At 35.7% G+C, this 21,501-nt stretch overlaps 1 long non-coding RNA gene across 1 annotated transcript in view; it reads left to right on the forward strand.

Annotated features, from left to right (window-relative positions):
• LOC122221216 overlaps positions 1-20,698 on the forward strand; it is a 37,047-nt gene extending 16,349 nt beyond the window's left edge. Inside the window, exons 3-4 of the long non-coding RNA XR_006203131.1 lie at positions 19,637-19,763; positions 20,488-20,698. This is a non-coding gene — a long non-coding RNA (uncharacterized LOC122221216). The remainder of the gene's footprint in view (positions 1-19,636; positions 19,764-20,487) is intronic.
• The last annotated feature ends 803 nt before the right edge of the window (positions 20,699-21,501 follow it).

Here is a 21,501-nt window from a genome sequence, read left to right on the forward strand (position 1 = left end):
AAATTGAAAACCTCCTGGAAAGTATTCACCATTCTAGATGCCATTAAGAACATTTGTGATTCATGAGAAGAGGGCAAAATATCAATGTGAACAAGAGTTTAGAGGTTGATTCCCAACTGTCATGGATGACTTTGGGGAGTTCAAGACTTTGGTGAAGGAAATACATGTAAATATGGTGGAAAGAGCAAGAGAACCAAAATCAGAAGTGGAACCTGAAGATGTGACTGAATGGCTGCAATCTCATGATAAAATTGTAATGGATGAGGAGTTGCTTCTTATGGATGAGCAAAGAAAGTGGTTTCTTGAGATAAGTCTATTTCTGGTGGAGATGCTGTGAAGATTATTGAAATGACAGCAAAAGGCTTAGAATATTACATAAACTTTGTTTATGAAGGAGTGGCAAGTTTTGAAAGGATTGAGTTTAATTTTGAAAGAAGTTCTACTGTGTGTAAAATGCTATCAAACAGCATCACAGGAAAATCATTCACGAAAGGGTCAATTGATGCAGCAAATTCATTGTTGTGTTACTTTAAGAAATTGCCACAGCCACCCCAAACCTCAACAACCACGTCCCTGATCAGTGACCAAAAATGACTCCCAGTAACTCAAAAAGTTAGGAATTGAGTTTTTAAACTCAGAAGTATCTCTAGACAATTACCAGTGCTCATATCGCAAGCCCTACTGAAAATAAAACGCTGATCCTTACTTCTAAGTATTTGAAGCCAGTGGCAAATTGGATCTAACTAAATCTATCACAAAGCCTGTGTTCAGCTCAACTGCAGATTAGACTGACTCAGCACTGATCGTAGCAACCTGACAGAAGAAGGGGAAAGCCCTTTGCTGGTAGTTTCTAATGTTATTGACACAAAAGACTGGCATAGATTAAAATAGGATAAAAATTTTTAAATGTGAAGAAGTAGAAAAATGAGACCAATAAGAAAAAGACAGAAACAAGCTGACAGATAACCCAGATATTGACTTTAGCTATCCTGAACTTTAAAATAATTCTGGTAAATGTGTTATAATATCTAGTGAAAGTTGATGAAGGAAGAGATTGAAATTTTCAGAAGATATATAAAACTATCTTTAAAATCTAATTAGAAATGCTAGAACAATATAAGAAGTTTAAAATTCACTTACTAGACATAAGAGCATACCGGACACAGCAGAAGAAAAGATCACTGAATTGGAAAACAGCAACAGAAATAAAACAGAAATAGAAAAATAAAAAAAAATCTAAACTGAAGAGGGAGTCACAGATTTATTGAATGATTTCAAATCATCTAATGTATGTGTCATTTAAGTTCCAGAAACAGAACAGAGAGAGAGAGAGAGAGAGAGAGAGAGAGAGAATGGGGCAAAGAATTATTTCAAAGAGATAATGGCTGCTAGTTTTTTGAAATTAATGAAATATATCAACCCATATATTCTCTGCATAACATAGTCAAACTACTCTAAAAGGAGAAAATCTTAAAAATAGCCAGAAAAAAAAAAGACAACTTATATGCAAGAGAACAGATAATAAGAATAATGGCTGACTTCTCATCAGGAAAAAAAGGCAGAAGGCAATGGAATAACATCTTTGAAGTCCTGAAAGTCGAAATAGAATGCTGTATATAGCAAATACATTCCTCAGAAATAAAAGCAAAATAGATATTTCAAATAGACAAGGTCAAGAGGTTTTATATTGATAAATGCAATCTATGCAAAATGCTAAAGGAAAACTTTTAGCATTAAAGAACATGATACAAAATAGAAGCCTATACCTACAAGGAAAAAAAATAAAAATCACCAAAAAGGGTAACTATGTGGGTAAATCTAAGAGATTTTTACATATATGTGTAAATATATATTATATATTATTATATATAATATATATTAGAAGGGGAAATGAATCTTGTATCTATTGCTCTATTATCTATAATTAATTATATCCATTACTATATATTATTTCATATAAATACATTATATAATGCATATTATATTTTTATATAGTATATATTTAAATATATTTTATATATAAAATTCTCTTATATTTATAATATGCGGTATACTTAAATATAATATGTGCATATACATATGTGTTTATATTTAACCTAAGACTATTGAAAATTTAAAGCAAAAATAATAACCATGTATTTAAGATAAGACATAAGAAAACATAAAATCACAGAGAATAGGAGGGAGATTAAATAGAATTCTGCTGCTTGGTATTGTCTTCCTCCCTCTCTCTCTCTGTTTTTCCTCTGCTCTCATCCACACACAAGTGTGCTCTCTTTCTCTCTCCCTCAAAATTAATTTAAAAACTCAAAAAACAAAAACAAAAGAAACAGAACGAACTTTATTAAAAAAAAAAAAGTAAGGCCCAACTACTTATCATTAAGATACACAGTTTAAATATAATGAGGAAATAAATAAAGGCACAGATATACACTGAAATAGTGGAAAAAGCTGTTGTAGCTATCAGAAAAAATAGACATTGACAAGTTTAGAAATATTTTCAAATGATAAAAGGGCCAATTCATTAAAAAGCTATAAGAATTTTAGATACATATGCACTTAATGATAAAGCTTCAAAATACATCGACCAAAAATTGAGCAGTACCAAAAAGATAAGTACACAAATCCACAATGATAATTAGAGATTTTAACACCCATCTATCAATAATTGCTAGGCCAATAGAAACAACTACATTGAAAAGTAAGTAAAAATATAGAAATTCTGAACAATACGACCAACAAAACTGAACAAATTAACATTTATAGAACATTCCATCCAACAACTCTGAGAAACTAATTTGTTGGAAATGCACATGAGATAACCAAAACATATCATATGCAGGGTCATAAAAGAAATCTAAAAACTGTCAAGAAAATGAAATCACACAGAATATTTCTCTGACTACAACATTATTAAATTAGAAATCATATGTAGGAAATCTTAACTTATTTGGAAAATAATGTACGCATGTCTAAATAACCCATGAGATAAAGAATAAACCACTAGAAAAAAATTTAAAGTATTTCAAACTGAATAATTATGAAAATAAAATAGATAAAAATTTGTAAGATGCAGCTAAGTCAGTGCTTGGGAGAAATTTATTGATTTGAACTCCTGATTAAAGACGAAATGTTAAAAAGAAGAAGAAATCTTTAAAATAAATGATCTCAGCTTTTATTTCAGAAAGGTGGGCAAAGTACAGCAAATTAATTTGAACTAACATTTAAGTTGTTTAGTTGGTGTGTTGTTTTATGTTTTCTATTTCATTAATCTCTGCTTTTATTTTCTTCCCTCTATTTAAAAAAAAATAGAAAGCAGAAATTAATGAAATAGGACACATAAAACAACACACCAACTAAACAACTTAAATGTCAGTTCTTTGAAGAGATTAATACATTTTATAAAATCCTAGCAAGATTGGCCAAGAAAAAAAGAGAGAGTAAAAACGCAAATTGCTAGTGTCCAGAATGAAAGAGGCAATAGTGCTACATGGTCTATAGTCATTAAAAGAAAAAGAAGAGGATACTTAAGCAATTATATGCCAATATTTTGAATATTGATGAAATGGAAATACATTGAGAAATACAACTTATGAAAACTGACACACACAAAAATAGAAAATCTGAAAAGCCCTATATAAAACAGGAGAAGTAATCTGAATTAAAATTTTATACATACCACACACACACACACATACACAAATTTGAGGGCTATATGGTCTAACTGGCGAATTCTACTAAACATTTCAGAAGAAATAATACCAAACTTACACAAAACTATTCACAAAATAGAGGAGAAGGAAAGAAACATTTCCCAACTCATTTTATGGGGCCATAATAGCTCAAATTACAAACTTGACCAGGAAATTACAAAAAAAAAAATTTAAGGAAATAAAATTGCAGATAAAAATCACTTTTGGATGTACGTAAAAATCCTCAACGAAACATTAATAAACCAAACCCAGTGATATATAAAATGGGTGATATATTCCATAATTAATGGCATATATACCAGGAATGCAAAGTTGATTTAATACTCAAAAACCAATAGAATTTATCACATTAACATAATAAGATGGGAAATCATTTAGGTGCATAAAAAGCATTTAACAAAATTTAATGCTTATTTATGATGAAATTCTCAGAAAACTAAAAATAAGAGAATTTTCTCAATATAATAAAGGACATCTATTAAAAACATATACTTATCATCAAATTTAATGGCAATAGATTGACCACTTTCTCCCCAATGTCTATTCTCACTATTTTAACATTGTTCTTACTGAAAGTTCTAGTCAGTGCAATAAAACAGGAAAAATAAACAAAAGGCATAGATATTAGAAAGATAATAAAAAGAAAACAATACTTTTCCCCCCAAGATGATATGGTTAAATACATAGAAAACCCTAAGAAATTCATGGCAGGGAGGGGGATCCTATTAGAACTAATGAGTAAATTTAATGCATTGCAAGACATAAGGTTGAAATATAAAAAGCAATTTTATTTCTCTATACTAGCCAAAAAAAATGAAAACCAAAATTTTAAAAAATATACACCATTTATAAAGGCATAAAAATCAAATTCCTTGGAATAAATTTATCCAAATATATGTATTATTTCTGTCTTAAAAACTGTAAAGCATTGCTAATAAATTTAAAGATCTTAATAAGTGGAAAGAGACACTATATTCTTGATTGGGAGACTTCATATTATTAAATATTCATTATCCCCAAATTGATCTATAGTCCCACAAGGGTAACATAGTACCAGCAACACTTTTTGAAGGAATTGACACAGTGATTCTAAAACTTATTTGGGAATGCAAATTAGTTAAAACAACCTTGAAAAGACTAAGTTGAAGAATTTCCACCTTCTGAATTCAAGACTTGCTCTAAACCTAACCTAATCATGACAGTTTATTATTAGAAGGAGATATAAATAGATTTACATGAAAACAAGAATTGATTTTTCAACAAAAGCACAAGATTCTTTGGGGAAAGCAGTATTTTTTCAACAAATGGTGCTGGAAAGACTGTACAAGTATCTGGAAGAAAAAAGACCCTGGACCCTTCACATCATATCCCAAAATTAATTCAAAATGGCTTTCGACCTAAACATAAAAGCTAGAACTTTAAACTTTCCGGAAGAATATCTTTGCAATCTTAGAGTAGGCAAAATTTTATTAAGTTCCAGAAGGATATCTTAGAGATCATACGTTGGTTTTAACTCAAGAGAGATGAAAGTACATACCCACAAAAAGAATGTTTACTATATTGTATAATTAAAATTAGCTAAGAGACTAGAACTTAAGTGTTCTCACTGAATGAATGAATGAATGAATAAATGAATGAATGAATAAGGTGATGAATGTGCTAATTAATGCAACAGTGGACATTCTTTCACAATGTAAATAAATGTATATCAAATCATCACATTTGTACACTTTAAATATATTACAATTTCATTTGTTAATTATCCTTCAATGAGGCTGAAAGAAAAGAATTTTTAGAGAAGCTATATTCATAGTAGCCAAAAACTGTACACAATCCAGGTGTTCCTCAGCAGAATTGATAAAAAATTGAGGCACAGTTATAGAACTGAATGCTATTCAGAAAAAAAAAAAAAAAAAGGTAAGAATTACTGCGAAAATATGGATGAGTCCTAAAAATGTTTTCTTGAGAAAAAGAAGCCATTTATATAAAATCCAAGAACAGGCAAAACTAATGTGTGCTGAATAAAATCAGAGAATGGTTGCCTCTGGAAGGGAAGATGACTGGGTAAGGGCATAAAGGAACCTTCTGGGGTGGCAAAAATGTGCTACGTCTTGTTTTGGATAATGGGTAAATGAGAGTGTAGAATTGTCAAAACTCATCCAATTTGAATACTTGGGATCTGTCCACTTTATTATATATTAAAACATACCTCATTTTTACTGTATGTAAAAATTATAGACTCACTTACCTGAGACACTAAATAATTCTATAACATACTGACAATTGCAAGCCATTTCTAAGAAATTTTAAAATGAGTCATCTTATCCTGAATATAAACTAAACATATTACTACCATTTGTGGAAAGTAGAAGGTAAAGAAGTTATTTGAGGGGTGCCTGGGTGGCTCAGTTGGTTGAGCATCTCACTTCAGCTAGGTCATGATCTCATGATTCATGAGTTCAAGCCCCACATCAGGCTTTGCACTGAGAATGCAATGCAGAGCCTACTTTGGATTCTCTGTCTCCCTCTCGGTGCCCCTCCCCCACTAGGGGTCTCTCTCTCTCTCTCTCTCTCTCTCTCTCTCTCTCTCTCTTTCTCTCAAAAATAAATGAACATTAAAAAAAAAAGTTATTTGATTAAACAGCCACATCCAAAATATGGACTATTCCAAAGGACAAATAACCTTATTTCTTCTAAAGAAATATCATCAAAAAGGGAGGAGGATCTGTTATAGACTAAAAGACAAAACCAAATAAACTGTGCTACTTGGGCCTTGTTTGAATCTCTCATTGAATGAACCAACTGTAAAAAAGACATTTTTAAAACAGTTGAAAATTTTGTATATGGACTAGGTATTAGGTGATAAAAAGTTAACTAACTTTGTTAAGTATATAATGGTATTATGACTACATAAAAGGTCTCAGTTGTTAGCATTTAGAGAGAAATAACCTGATGTTTAAGTATTTAGAGAGAAATAACATGATGTCTGAAATTTCTTGTAAAAGATTCTATCAAAAATAAAAATGAAAGGGGTGGGGTAAATGAAACAAGGTTGGCAACGAGGTTAACAATTACTGGGTGATGGGGACATATAATTCTTTATACTATTTTATTGTATTATATTTCGTGTATACTGGTAATATACAACACTAAAAATTTACCACAGGTTACTCTTCTGGCAAAAGATACAGCTGGTTATTACTCAAGTTCTTATTATTCATAAGCTTCCAAATTACATATAAATCATTCACTGTTTTTTGACTTTTGTGTTGTACTGATCTTTTTAAGTCATTAAACAACACTAATGAGTTACTTAAAGCAAATATCCTAGTTAGTAAATTAACCTTTTTATTATTTTCTATAGTACATCATTAAATGAATTTTCAGGTATATTTTATATTATTATAATTAACATTATATTATAATTATGTTATATAATTTTCTATTATTAAAATTATTATACTGTTATAATTATTATAATTAACACTATATATATATATTATATTTTATATATGTATCTTATAACCGGATACTTTCCCTTTTCTTCCTCCAAAAGCAAAACAGTAAACCCAATCTTTATGAAGCCTTATGGACTTAAATAAACTGGATCTTTTTTCCAAAATTTTTTGATTTTTCAAAAAATTGCATAAAGTGAATGAAATTGATTTTTGCTAACATCAACTTCTGAGCTCCAGTATGCATTTTTAAATTTATTACTGAACGTGTACAGAGCTAAAAGTAGAGAGGTAGACTGTCTTTTCCCATTACGATGACAATTTAAACTTGACATGTTAAATCTTAACCTTTTTTCACCAAGGTAAAGACTCCCTCTTCAGATCTTTCATTATTACCTCAAAGGACCTCTTTTCCAAGTCTTTTTAAAAAATGTTTGTGAAATATACTGAATTGTTTTTACACTGAAATATTTGGTGGTTAATACTTTCTTTGGAAATGTTAGTCACACATTGCTTATGTGTTTCCATTTTTAAGGAAGGTTAATTATAAATCAAGATGCACACAGACACAGACGCACACACACACACACACACACACGCACACACCCCACACACACACACCCTATCCCAACACCCTGATGTCATTCAAGACTCAGTTTAATTCCAAGGTACTCCACAAATCCATTCTGATCCCACATTCCCCACCTGCCATATCCCTTCTCTGCATCCCAGTGCATTTGATCTGCATCACTTTTAGGATTTATATTATCTTGGGTCCACATTTCTGTCTTTGGAGAGATTGTGAGTCATCGTGTAAAAATCCCTCCGCTTTGAAATCAGAAAACGTAGTTTCTTCAACCTAGGCCAAAAATCCAAAGTCTCTGGACCTATTTCCTCATCTGTTATAGTGAAAGCAACATTAACCTAGCCTGCAATGTTATTCAGAGAATTAAATGAAATTCCCTGCGATCCTCATATAATGTCCAGGACATAGTAAGATCTCCATAAATGTTAGCAATTTGTATTGTCATGTAGTTATTTTCATTCATCTCTCTTTCCCACACTCCCTTGTAAGTTCCTCAAGGATAAAAATTGTGCCAGTTAGTTGTTTACATATAGTAAGGTCTTAAAATAGTTCAGGAGGAGAAATAAAGGGAAAAAATGGCATTTTAAGTGGATAAGAAACATTAGGTAGCATTTTAAATAAAATGTATTTATTTACCACAGAAATCAGGGAAATACATCATATTGGATGATTAGATTCTCTTCAGAGAATGCAAGCCAGTATAAGATTGCAGAAAAGCATGTGTTTTAAAAGTAATTTTAAATACGAGTTGTGTTTAAAAATTTTTTTAATGTTTTTATTTATTTTTGACAGAGACAGAGAGACAGAGCACGAGTGGAAGAGGGGCAGGGAGAGAGGGAGACAGAATCTGAAGCAGGCTCCAGGCTCTGAGCTGTCAGCACAGAGCCTGATGCAGGGCTAGAACTCATGAACCACGAGATCATGACCTGAGCTGAAGTCTGACACTTTAATGACTGAGCCACCCAGGCGCCCCTAAATATGAGTTGTGTTTATTAGCGAAGATAGTAGTTTCTTCTACCCTTACTACATTTCACTTACCACACCATCTTCAGTACGTAATTTGGTATTAAACAAAATAAAATCCCATGGTTAAACTGAACATTTCACTCTTCAGCAGTTGGTGCTACCATTGTTGGAGGATTCCCCAAGCACCAAAGAAACAGAGAATGAATGTAAAATGAAAGGGTAAGCCAGGAAACAAGTAGAGAGATTTGGAAGAGATGATAGGCCAGAAGTCTGGGTCACTTTAAGAAACTTAAAGCTACCTGGATGGCAATCAGAAACTCAAATTTTTGCTGAAAAAATGTGTACCTAATTCTGCATTCACAACAGCATTGGCATGCCTAATCAACTATAGTTATACCTACAAGTAGAGCAGGAAAAATGGAGTAAATCCTATTTCATTGGGAAAATACTAACATTTGATTCCTTTCCAAAGCTCCAAGATGCCATATGAATGAAAAATTGCCGAGTGTTCTGAGCTACAGAATCATCTGAAATGGCAAAAGTTACAATCTCAAAAATCAAGGCAGATATGGTCTGCTTGGCTCCATAGCCCAAACTGGATTCAATTTCCCAAGTCTAGTTCACATCCAAGAACGCAAATAAACACTGCCACATGAAATAAATGTGGGGAGGGGCACCTGGGTGGCTCAGTCGGTTAAGCATCAGGCTTCGGCTCAGGTCATGATCTCGTGGCCCGTGAGTTCGAGCCCCGCGTCGGGCTCTGTGCTGACAGCTCGGAGCCTGGAACCCGTTTTGGATTCTGTGTCTCCCTCTTTCTCTCTCCTCCCCCACTCATGCTCTGTCTCTCTCTTCTCAAAAATAAATAAACGTTAAAAAAATATTTTAAATATTAAAAAAATAAATAAATAAATGTGGGGAAAGACCCAGGCTAATTGTGATGTATACATTCAAATAGAAAAAGGAAAGTCAGAAACCAAGTTGAGATACAGTCCTGTCAGAGTGCTCTAAATTGACAGATTGTGGCCTTGTAGTTATCCAATTTATTCACATTTTTGTAATTAGATTAGAAAATGAAAACCTTTTATTCTGAGCAATAGTCTTACAAGTATTCAATTTTCAGATTTCCCCCAAAAGAAATCATTTTCCCCATTATTCATGATTACAAATGGTCCTTTCTCAGTGTGTCTGAAAGAGACTGTGTAGACTGTCCTTGTCCAATGTTATGGAAGTTTATACTTAAGACCTAAATCTTCACAGGCGGATGCCAAACGATGAAGCCATCTCTAAAAAGTTCAACCATCTAAAAGATTCCAAAAGGATACAGGACCTCAGGTGCCACTGATTGAAAGTGATATTTATCACACAATCTAGCTTTACTCGGTTTATTTATGTACGCTGCACTGATTGTAGAACAAAATTATAATGAAATGTATTTGCATTTGTAACCTAAGGCTACTGCAGGTACCCTACAATTTCTGGAGCATATCCAATTCAATATAATTTTATTCTTTTTAACAAATTAAATGTCACTTAATTTGTATACCTTTGTAAAACTTTTCATACAATAAATTTACAATTCAGAAAACAAAATTATCCGCAAGTAGAAGAATTTCTTTTTTTATTTAGAAAAATACTATCACCATGCCTAAAATGTATGTTAAATCTAAATCTCTTTCTGTTTACAATATAGTCTCAGAAAGGACTATGCAGAGACAACAACCCCTTGAGACCCACTCTCAGGCAGACACAGTGTAGGATTAACATGGAATAGTTCAAGTCAGTAGCCATTTACTAACTGTTTCCTGAAGGTTGTTACACACCGAGCTTGATTCTGAGGAGATCAGAATGGCCGCAAACCTTCTGGGTTGGTCCTTCAGGCTTCAAAGGGACAATCTTCTCTTTGTCAAACTCTCCAGTAAATGGGGACTGGATGTTGCACTGACTTCCTCTAACTTGTTCTTGGCAACATCACTGGAATAAAGGCGCCCAAAGGGAACCATGGACACCCAGCTCTCCCCTGGAGAGCAACAGAATAATCCAGGAAAGGATTTTCAGGCTAGTCTCCTTTTTTATTTTTAAGTTTATTTATTTATTTTGAGAGAGAGATTGAAAGAAAGAGAGAGAGAGAAAGGGGTAGAGAGAGAAGGAAAGGGAGAGAATCCCAAGCATGCTCTGCACTGTCAGCACGGAGTCCGATGCAGGGTTTGAACTCACGAACCGTGAGATAATGACCTGAGCCAAACCCAAGAGTTGGACACTTAACTGGCTAAGCCACCCCAGTGCTCCCAGGCTAGTCTTCTTGAACGGTTTACTGGATTGTTTTCGTTTCTCCATTTCTTTCTTACTTCCTGAAACTGCTGAAGAGATGGAAGTCTCTCATCTTTTCAGGGAGATTGTTTTTCCCTTTGCATTTTAGGTCTCTTTTTTGGTGACTTCTTCACTTTATCTTCTAACTTTTTTTTAATGAAATTTATTGTCAAATTGGTTTCCATACAACACCAGTGCTCATCCCAAAAGGTACCCTCCTCAATGCCCATCACCCACCCCCCATAAACCCTCAGTTTGTTCTCAGTTTTTAAGAGTCTCTTATGCTTTTGCTCTCTCCCTCTCTAACCTCTTTTTTTTTTCTTCCCCTCCCCATGAACTTCTGTTAAGTTTCTCAGGATCCACATAAGAGTGAAAACATATGGTATCTGTCTTTCTCTGTATGACTTATTTCACTTAGCATCACACTCTCCAGTTCCATCCACGTTGCTACAAAAGGCCATACTTCATTCTTTCTCATTGCCACGTAGTATTCCATTGTGTATATAAACCACAATTTCTTTAAACATTCGTCAGTTGATGGACATTTAGACTCTTTCCATAATTTGGCTATTGTTGAAAGTGCTGCTATAAACATTAGGGTACAAGTGCCCATATGCATCAGCACTCCTGTATCCCTTGGGTAAATACCCAGCAGTGCTATTGCTGGGTCATAGGGTAGGTCTATTTTTAATTTTTTGAGGTTTCTCCACATCCTCGCCAGCATCTATAGTCTCCTAATTTGTTCATTTTAGCCACTCTGACTGGCGTAAGGTGAATTCTGAGTGTGGTTTTGATTTGTATTTCCCAGATGAGGACCGACGTTGAGCATCTTTTCATGTGCCTGTTGGCCATCTGGATGTCTTCTTTAGAGAAATGTCTATTCATGTTTTCTGCCCATTTCTTCACTGGATTATTTGTTTTTCGGGTGTGGAGTTTGGTGAGCTCTTTATAGATTTTGGATACTAGCCCTTTGTCTGATATGTCATTTTCAAATATCTTTTCCCATTCTGTTGGTTGCCTTTTAGTTTTGTTGATTGTTTCCTTTGCTGTGCAGAAGGTTTTTATCTTCATGAGGTCCCAACAGTTCATTTTTGCTTTTAATTCCCTTGCCTTTGGGGATGTGTCAAATAAGAAATTGCTGCAGCTGAGGTCAGAGAGGTTTTTTCCTGCTTTCTCCTCTAGGGTTTTGATTGTTTCCTGTCTCATATTCAGGTCCTTTATCCATTTTGAGTTTGTTTTTGTGAATGGTGTAAGAAAGTGGTCTAGTTTCATCCTTTTGCATATTGCTGTCCAGTTCTCCCAGCACCATTTGTTAAAGAGACTGTCTTTTTTCCATTGGATATTCTTTTCTGCTTTGTCAAAGATGAGTTGGCCATACTTTTTTGGGTCTAGTTCTGGGGTTTCTATTCTATTCCATTGGTCTATGTGTCTGTTTTTGTGCCAATATCATGCTGTCTTCATGATTACAGCTTTGTAGTAGAGGCTAAAGTCTGGGATTGTGATGCCTCCTGCTTTGGTCTTCTTCAAAATTACTTTGGCTATTCGGGGCCTTTTGTGGTTCCATACAAATTTTAGGATTGCTTGTTCTAGCTTCCAGAAGAATGCTGGTGCAATTTTGATTGGGATTGCATTGAATGTGTAGATAGCTCTGGGTAGTGTTGACATTTTGACAATATTTATTCTTCCAATCCATGAGCACGGAATGTTTTTCCATTTCTTTATATCTTTTTCAATTTCCTTCATAAGCTTTCTATAGGTTTCAATATACAGATCTTTTACATCTTTGGTTAGGTTTATTCCTAGGCATTTTATGCTTCTTGGTGCAATTGTGAATGGCATCAGTTTCTTTATTTGTCTTTCTGTTGCTTCATTATTAGTGTATAAGAATGCAACTGATTTCTGCACATTGATTTTGTATCCTGCGACTTTGCTGAGTTCATGTATCAGTTCTAGCAGACTTTTGGTGGAGTCTATCGGATTTTCCATGTATAATATCATGTCATCTGCAAAAAGTGAAAGCTTAACTTCATCTTTGCCAATTTTGATGCCTTTGATTTCCTTTTGTTGTCTTATTGCTGATGCTAGCTCTTCCAACACTATGTGAAACAACAGCGGTAAGAGTAGACATCCCTGTCATGTTCCTGATCTCAGGGAGAAAGCGCTCAGTTTTTCCCCATTGAGGATGATATTAGCTGTGAGCTTTTCATAAATGGCTTTTATGATGTTTAAGTATGTTCCTTCTATCCTGACTTTCTCGAGGGTTTTTATTAAGAAAGGATGCTGAATTTTGTCAAATGCTTTTTCTGCATCGATTGACAGGATCATATGGTTCTTATCTTTTCTTTTATTAATGTGATGTATTATATTGATTGATTTGCGAATGTTGAACCAGCCCTGCAGCCCAGGAATGAATCCCACTTGATCATGGTGAATAGTTCTTTTTATATGCTGTTGAATTCGATTTGCTAGTATCTTCTTGAGAATTTTTGCATCCATATTCATCAGGGATATTGGCCTGTAGTTTTTTTTTTACTGGGTCTCTGTCTGGTTTGGGAATCAAAGTAATGCTGGCTTCATAGAATGAGTCTGGAAGTTTTCCTTCCCTTTCTATTTTTTGGAATAGCTTGAGAAGGATAGGTGTTATCTTTGCTTTAAATGTCTGGTAGAATACCCCTGGGAAGCCATCTGGTCCTGGATGAAACTCTTATTTGTTGGGAGATTTTTGATAAGTGATTCAATTTCTTTGCTGGTTATGGGTCTTTTCAAGCTTTCTGTTTCTTCCTGTTTGAGTTTGGGAAGTGTGTGGGTGTTTAGGAATTTGTCCATTTCTTCCAGGTTGTCCAGTTTGTTGGCATATAATTTTGCATAGTGTTCCCTGATAATTGCTTATATTTCTGAGGGATTGGTTGTAATAATTCCATTTTCATTCATGATTTTATCTATTTGGGTCATCTCCCTTTCCTTTTTGAGAAGCCTGGCTAGAGGTTTATCAATTTTGTTTATTTTTTCAAAAAACCAGCTCTTGGTTTCATTGATGTGGTCTATAGTTTTTTTAGATTCTATATTGTTTATTTCTGCTCTGATCTTTATTATTTCTCTTCTTCTGCTGGGTTTGGGGTGTCTTTGCTGTTCTGCTTCTGTTTCCTTTAGGTGCTGTTAGATTTTGTATTTGGGATTTTTCTTGTTTCTTGAGATAGGCCTGGATTGCAATGTATTTTCCTCTCAGGACTGCCTTCGCTGCATCCCAAAGCATTTGGATTGTTGTATTTTCATTTTCATTTGTTTCCATATATTTTTAAATTTCTTCTCTAATTGCCTGGTTGACCCATTCATTCTTTAGTAGGGTGTTATTTAACCTCCATGCTTTTGGAGGTTTTCCAGACTTTTTCCTGTGGTTGATTTCAAGCTTCGTACCATTGTGGTCCGAAAGTATGCATGGTATGATCTCAATTCTTGGACACTTATGAAGGGCTGTTTTGTGACCCAGTAGGTGATCTATCTTGGAGAAGGTTCCATGTGCACTCGAGAAGAAAGTATATTCTGTTGCTTTGGGATGCAGAGTTCTAAATATATCTGTCAAGTCCATCTGATCCAATGTATCATTCAGGGCCTTTTTTTCTTTATTGATCCTGTGTCTAGATGATCTATCCAATGTTGTAAGTGGAGTATTGAAGTCCCCTGCAATGACCACATTCTTATCAATAAGGTTGCTTATGTTTGTGATTGTTTTATATATTTGGGGGCTCCCGTATTGGGCGCATAGACATTTATAATTGTTAGCTCTTCCTGATGGATAGACCCTGTAATTATTATATAATGCTCTTCTTCATCTCTTGTTACAGCCTTTAATTTAAAGTCTAGTTTGTCTGATACAGGTATGGCTACTCCAGCTTTCTTTTGACTTCCAGTAGCATGATAGATAGCTCTCCATCCCCTCACTTTCAATCTGAAGGTGTCCTCAGGTCTAAAATGAGTCTCTTGTAGACAGCAAATAGATGGGTCTTGGTTTTTTACCCATTCTGATACCCTATGTCTTTTTGTTGGAGCATTTAATTCATTTACATTCAGTGTTATTATAGAAAGATATGGGTTTAGAGTCATTGTGATGTCTGTAGGTTTCATGCTTGTAGTGATGTCTCTGGTACTTTGTCTCACGGGATCCCCCTTAGGATCTCTTGTAGGGCTGGTTTAGTGGTGACAAATTCCTTCAGTTTTTGTTTGTTTGGGAAGACCTTTATCTCTCCTTCTATTCTAAATGACAGACTTGCTGGATAAAGGATTCTCGGCTGCATATTTTTTTTCTGTTCATCACATTGAAGATTTCCTGCCATTCCTTTCTGGCCTGCCAAGTTTCAGTAGAGAGATCTGTCACCAGTCTTATCGGTCTCCCTTTATATGTTATATCATGTTTATCCCTAGCTGCTTTCAGAATTTTCTCTTTATCCTTGTACTTTGCTTCACTATGATATGTCGTGCAGATTGATTCAAGTTACGTCTGAAGGAAGTTCTCTGTGCCTCTTGGATTTCAATGCCTTTTTCCTTCCCCAGATCAGGGAAGTTCTCAGCTATGATTTCTTCAAGTACAACTTCAGCACCTTTCTCTCTCTCTTCCTCCTCTGGAATCCCAATTATGCATATATTATTACATTTAATTGTGTCACTTAGTTCTCTAATTCTCCCCTCATACTCCTGGATTTTTTTTATCTCTCTTTTTCTCAGCTTCCTTTTTCCATAATTTTATCTTCTAATTCACCTATTCTCTCCTCTGCCTCATCAATCTGAGCTTTGATCGCCTCCATTTTATTTTGCAGCTCATTTACAGCATTTTTTAGCTCCTTCTCTGTTTCTTAGTCCCTTGATCACTGTAGCAATAGATTCTCTGTTCTGTATACTTTTTTCAAGCCCAGCAATTAATTTTATGACTATTATTTTAAATTCATTTTCTTTTATATTGCTTAAATCGTTTTTGATCAATTTATTAGCTGTCACTACTTCTTGGAGTTTCTTTTGAGGAGAATTCTTCCGTTTTGTCATTTTGGATAGTCCCTGGAGTGGCGCAGAACTGCAGGGCTCTTCCTTTGTGCTGTCTGGAGTAACTTGCATTGGTGGGCACGGCCGCAGTCAGACCGGATGTCTGCCCCCAGCCCACCGCTGGGGCCACAGTCAGACTGGTGTGTGTCTTATCTTCCCCTCTCCCAGGGGCAGGACTCACTGTGGAGTGGTGTGGCCCCTGTCTGGGCTACTTGCACACTGCCAGGCTTGTGGTGCCGCTTCAATGAGATCTGGCATATTTGCCGGGGTGGATCTGCAAGGTGCACAGGGGCGGGAGGGGCAGACTCAGTTCGCTTTGCCTTTGGTGGTCTGCTTCAGGAGGGGCCCTGCGGCACTGGCACCAGGGGGGAGGCAGACCCGTCACAGGGATGGATCCACAGAAGCACAGCTTTGCGTTGTGCAAGCAAGTTCTGTGAAGGGAAATGGGTCCCTTTGGGATTTTGGCTGGGGGATGAGCGAGGGAGATGGCGCTTCCCAGCACCTTTGTTCCCCGCTGAGCTGAGCTCTGTCCTCCGGGGCTCAACACCTCTCCCTTCCATTGTCCTCTAGCCCCCCTGCTCTCCGAGCAGAGCTGTTGACTTATAATATTCCAGATGTTAAGTCAGAACTCACTCCAACCGGCCCCTCCACTTTTGCAAGCCAGACTCGGGGGCTCTGCCTTGCCGGGCAGGCTGCCCCTCCAACACCCTGGCTCCCTCCCGCCAGTCCGTGTAGCGCGCACCGCCTCTCCGCCCTTCCTACCCTCTTCCGTGGGCCTCTTGTCTACGCTTGGCTCTGGAGAGTCCATTCTGTTAGTCTTGTGGTGGTTTTCTGGGTTATTTAGGCAGATGTGGGTGGAATCTAAGTGGTCAGCAGGAAGCGGTGAGCCCAGCATCCTCCTATGCCGCCATCTTCCCTCTTCCTAAAAAACCCTTCTAACTTTTTAACTTATCTTCTTACTTTATTACTTTTCATTAACTCTTTTTGTCTCTGGTCTTCCTTTCTATAGCAACCTGTTATGTACTTGAGGAATGAAGTATTTTATTTTGTAAGGGATACAAGTGATCATTCTTTAGAGTCTTCTTACCCCAGTTTAGTTCTCTTCCCCCCCCCCCCAGGTTGCTTTTTTAGTTTGTTTATTTGAGTCTCCAGCTTTGGCATGGAAGGCTTTCCTCAAATGTCTCGTGGTGCTTGATTTCACACTCATCCCGAAGCATGGGGCTGTATAAATTGATTTGAAGATCTGAGCTTCAGAATAGGGTTTGCTTGTAAGACTGAAGCAGAGTTTTACTGAATCATCATCTGACTGATTTGCTTTATCAGGTAAACCTCATTAGCTTTAGCTCTTTGTAGGCTATTGAGAGTCCCTAAGAAGAATCCTGTAAGTCATTGACCAGAGGGTACAGTACCGGCTGCTAGGATTTTGGAAACCAAATGGAATCAAGAGTTAGAAATGAGATGTCTTGTTCAGGTGGAGATACTCACTTATGTTTTTCAGTCAGCGCCTCCAGTCTTAAAACAGATGTGTGTATCATCTTGCTTTCAGCCCTACATTGACATATGGTCACAAATTCTTGTGTCTTTATATTTATTGTTTATATAATGATTTATCAGTTTTCCTGCCTGCCAGCTTCAGGTCAGCTTTCCAAGTTCTGCTAAGTCAGTCACTACTAGTATATCTATTTTTCAAGTTCAAAAATGTGAAGATATTGGCCATTGCCAGTTCTTTGGCCTCGTGATGGTAAGCCTATGGATCTCAGCGAGCAGTATTGCTTCCAAGGGGTACGTTGCAAATTTGTGGAATGGTTTTTTTGTTTGTTTGCTTGTTTTTGGTTATCACAATGATTAGGGGATAGGGGATACTGCTGACATTTGATACACAGGAGACAACTTCATTTTTGTTATTCTATAAATATTTTGCCCATTGAATCATATCACAGTCCCACTCCCAGAGAAGAATTGTGGCTATAGACACATTTCTGATATATAGACTCTGAATTCTGCAGAAATGCCCTAAGTGAAAATTATATTTTTTTGCACTTGTAAAGGGAATTTTGATTTTTTTCACTTTGATCTGATCACAAAGAAAATTTTTCCTTTTCTAATGTCTATTTATCCACTCAGAAATGCAAATTAGTTCTGCTGATTTTATTAAGCTGTTGTTTTTGTTTCCTTTCACATTTTTAATTGCATCCTTCATGGGAATGCATAATTAGGCCTTGAGTCTAATTTATGATAAATACAATTTATTCAACTATTTAACAATAATTAATGGCAGCCTCAAAAAGAGCAAGATTAATAAAATCTACAAACCAATTTTTATTTTTTATTTTTTACAAACCAATTTTTAAATTGGTAATTCCCTTACTATGAGTTCCTCATGGTTTAAAAGCCACAAAATGGAAAAATGAAGTGTTCTCATGCCAATAAGAATACACTTTCAATTCCTGGAAGTTAATATTTCCATCACACATGTATTTATATTAACTCATATCTTATTTCCCCTGTGATTTGCATCATATTGTATTATTCTACATCAATGATAAACTTCTAGAAAAGGATTAAAATAATGTATGTAATGCTTCATCTTCAAAACTTCACATGAGAAGTCAAACTGTCAAAACTAATCAACCCATTATTTTTCTGCAAAGGGAGGATAAATGTACATTGGTCATATTATGCTAAAGATCTGCCAGATAATCTTATTAAATAATTTATACAACATCCTGTTGGCCTACTGTAGTTAAAAATAATAAAAATACTTCTTATATAATGTAACAGAATAAATTGCTAATATTAGAGAAAATCGTTTTCCAAGCACATCACCATCAGAGGACTAACAAATTTAAACTGTTCAGAGCAATCCCACTTACTAAAAAGTTAATATATAGCATATCTACCATGGCTACTTCTTAAGTGTAAGTCATTCATCATAGTAATTTTATTTCTTGAACTATTTACATAGGATTTACCTCACTAAAGTCATTGGTAAACATCTTTGTTTTCAAGGGTAGCTTAAGATATATATGTGTGTGTGTGTGTGTGTGTGTGTGTGTGTGTGTATAACATTGCCACTGCATTCACAAAGACACAATTTGTATTATATTTTAAAGCAGGATTACAATGCTCAGACTTTTGCAGGCAAAAAATACTAGTAGGCTCAAAAGTCTATTGTTTCTGTGCCTATAAATTACTCTTCTAGTAATTTCCCAGATGTTTCCAGCTTGCCATAGCTAGTTGAATACCGGCTAGTAAAAGTCTCCTCATTTCCAAATCATGCATACAGTAAATATTTTAGAATGTCATAGCCTTTTTTTTTTTTTTTTTTTTTCAAAAAGAAGCTTCAGAGCAGCTCAGAGGATAAAACCAGGGACTATCTACGCATATCAAATATTTTATTTCTAAAGGAAAAGGAAAAATATATCAAGTGTATCCCAAACACAAAATATTTTATTAATATTTTAAAGTCATATATCTATGGGAGTGTATTAAGAGGGTTTTGAAAGTGTCGTTCACACCCAGCAATAATAACAAAGCCATATAAGCCAAAAAATAATCACTTTTCTTGTATCCAGCAGAGAGCTAACATCACAAAGCAACCAAGTAACCTGAAATATAAGAAGAGACAGGCCCCTCCAAAGAGAAAGGAAGTGATCTCTGGCTCAGTTCTAAGAGAATATGTGGGGAAGAGATGCTGAGCACCATGTAAGTAAGATTTCATCTAAAATTTTTAACAAATTTTAAGGGCTCACTGTAAAGTAGCAAGAGCACATAAAATCCCTAAGAACTGCTGACTCAAGGGGATTCCTCTTGCAGGTTCTTTTCTACCAACATTCACAGCTCACCAAGGAAAAAGACTGGGCAGGACAAGAGACCAGAGAAATCCTTCCTCAGTAGTATAGGCACTGCTATGGAAAAATCCCAAAGCCCCACCAGAGCCTTCTCCCCTGTGGAATAAAACTCTTAGTCCAATGGGCAAAGGGCAGAAAGCCTGGTGCTTCCAGGGGAACCTGGGTGGCTCATTTGGTTAAGCATCTGTCTGACTCTTGATCTCAGCTCAGGTCTTGATCTCAGGGTCGTGAATTCAAGATTCATGTTGGGCCATGCAGTGGGAATGGAGACTGCTTTAAAAAAAAAAAAAAGAACAAAGGAAAAAAAAAACACCTCTTGCTTTTAGGGCACAGATGCATAGAAAAATTCCTATATTCCTGGAGAAGGGAGAGAAAACCCAGACCATGAGTGATCCCCGATTGCTGGGGAGAGGCTGGAAATTCTCACACATAACACCCACCATGGCAAAATTTGGCTGCCATATGGAGAAGAAGCAGGGTCACTGAGAAAGCTCCCCACTGAGATCCAAACACAGATGGCATGCCTAAAACTAAAGCTGGGCTAGGATGCACAGAATCACTTTTGCTCTGACCTCTAGGCCAAGAAACACTGAGTTGGAAGCACTCAGTTTTCCATTGTAAGAAAGCCAAGAAAATGGAGACAAAACTGCCTCTTAGGCACAAAGAAGGACAAGAGCAGAAGATGGAGAAGAGATGTTATGAAAACTCTCCAGTAACCCAGCCATAGCATATACATAAAGTAATTCTAGAAAGATTTGCAATGGGTTGTGCACAGAGGGTGATCATAGCAACAACACACAAATACAAAACGCTTACTCCTGACTACTTGGATACACACTCCAACATTTATGACCTAGTAGAAAAACCTTGCCCATTTCTGGACATAACTTCTGTTTACTTCAGTCTTTACTGTTGTACATAAATGTGAACATTTAGAAGAAAAAAAAATCTCCTGTTAAAAGACTAAGGAATAAGCATAACCAGACCCAAGATGAAGCAGATATCAAAACTATCAGAAAGGGAATTAAAAATAAGTGCTCTTAATATGTCAGTAGGTCTAGTTTAAAAGATGGACAAAATGTATTAGGAGAATTTTAGCCAATAGATGGAAAAATATATGAAATACTAGAAATAAAAAGCATGGTAACAAGATGAATACCTTTGACAGGATCATAAGTAGACTCAACACAACTAAGGAAAGAATCAGTAAACTTGAAAAGAGGATAATAGAGGGGTGCCTGGGTGGCTCAGTCATTTAAGCATCTAACTCTGGATTTTAGTTCAGGGCATGGAGTTCAGGCAAAAAATCATGAAGTACTAGAGGGATGGATATGTTCGCTATTTTGCAGTGATAGTTTCATTTGTATACATATTTCAAAACTTACCAATTATACCCATAAAGGTGTGCAGTTATTTATATCAATAATCTCATGTTTTGTGAGATGGGGCCTCGCATTGGGCTCTGGCCTCGCAGTGTGGAATCTGTTTGGGATTCTCCCTCTCCCTCACTCTCTGTCCCTCCCCTACCCATGCACACGCTCTCCCTCTCAAAATAAATAAACATTAAAAAAAAATAAAACAGGACAATAGAA

The sequence above is a fragment of the Panthera leo genome, chromosome B3, assembly GCF_018350215.1.
Source record: "Panthera leo isolate Ple1 chromosome B3, P.leo_Ple1_pat1.1, whole genome shotgun sequence".
Classification (NCBI taxonomy): Eukaryota; Metazoa; Chordata; class Mammalia; order Carnivora; family Felidae; genus Panthera; species Panthera leo.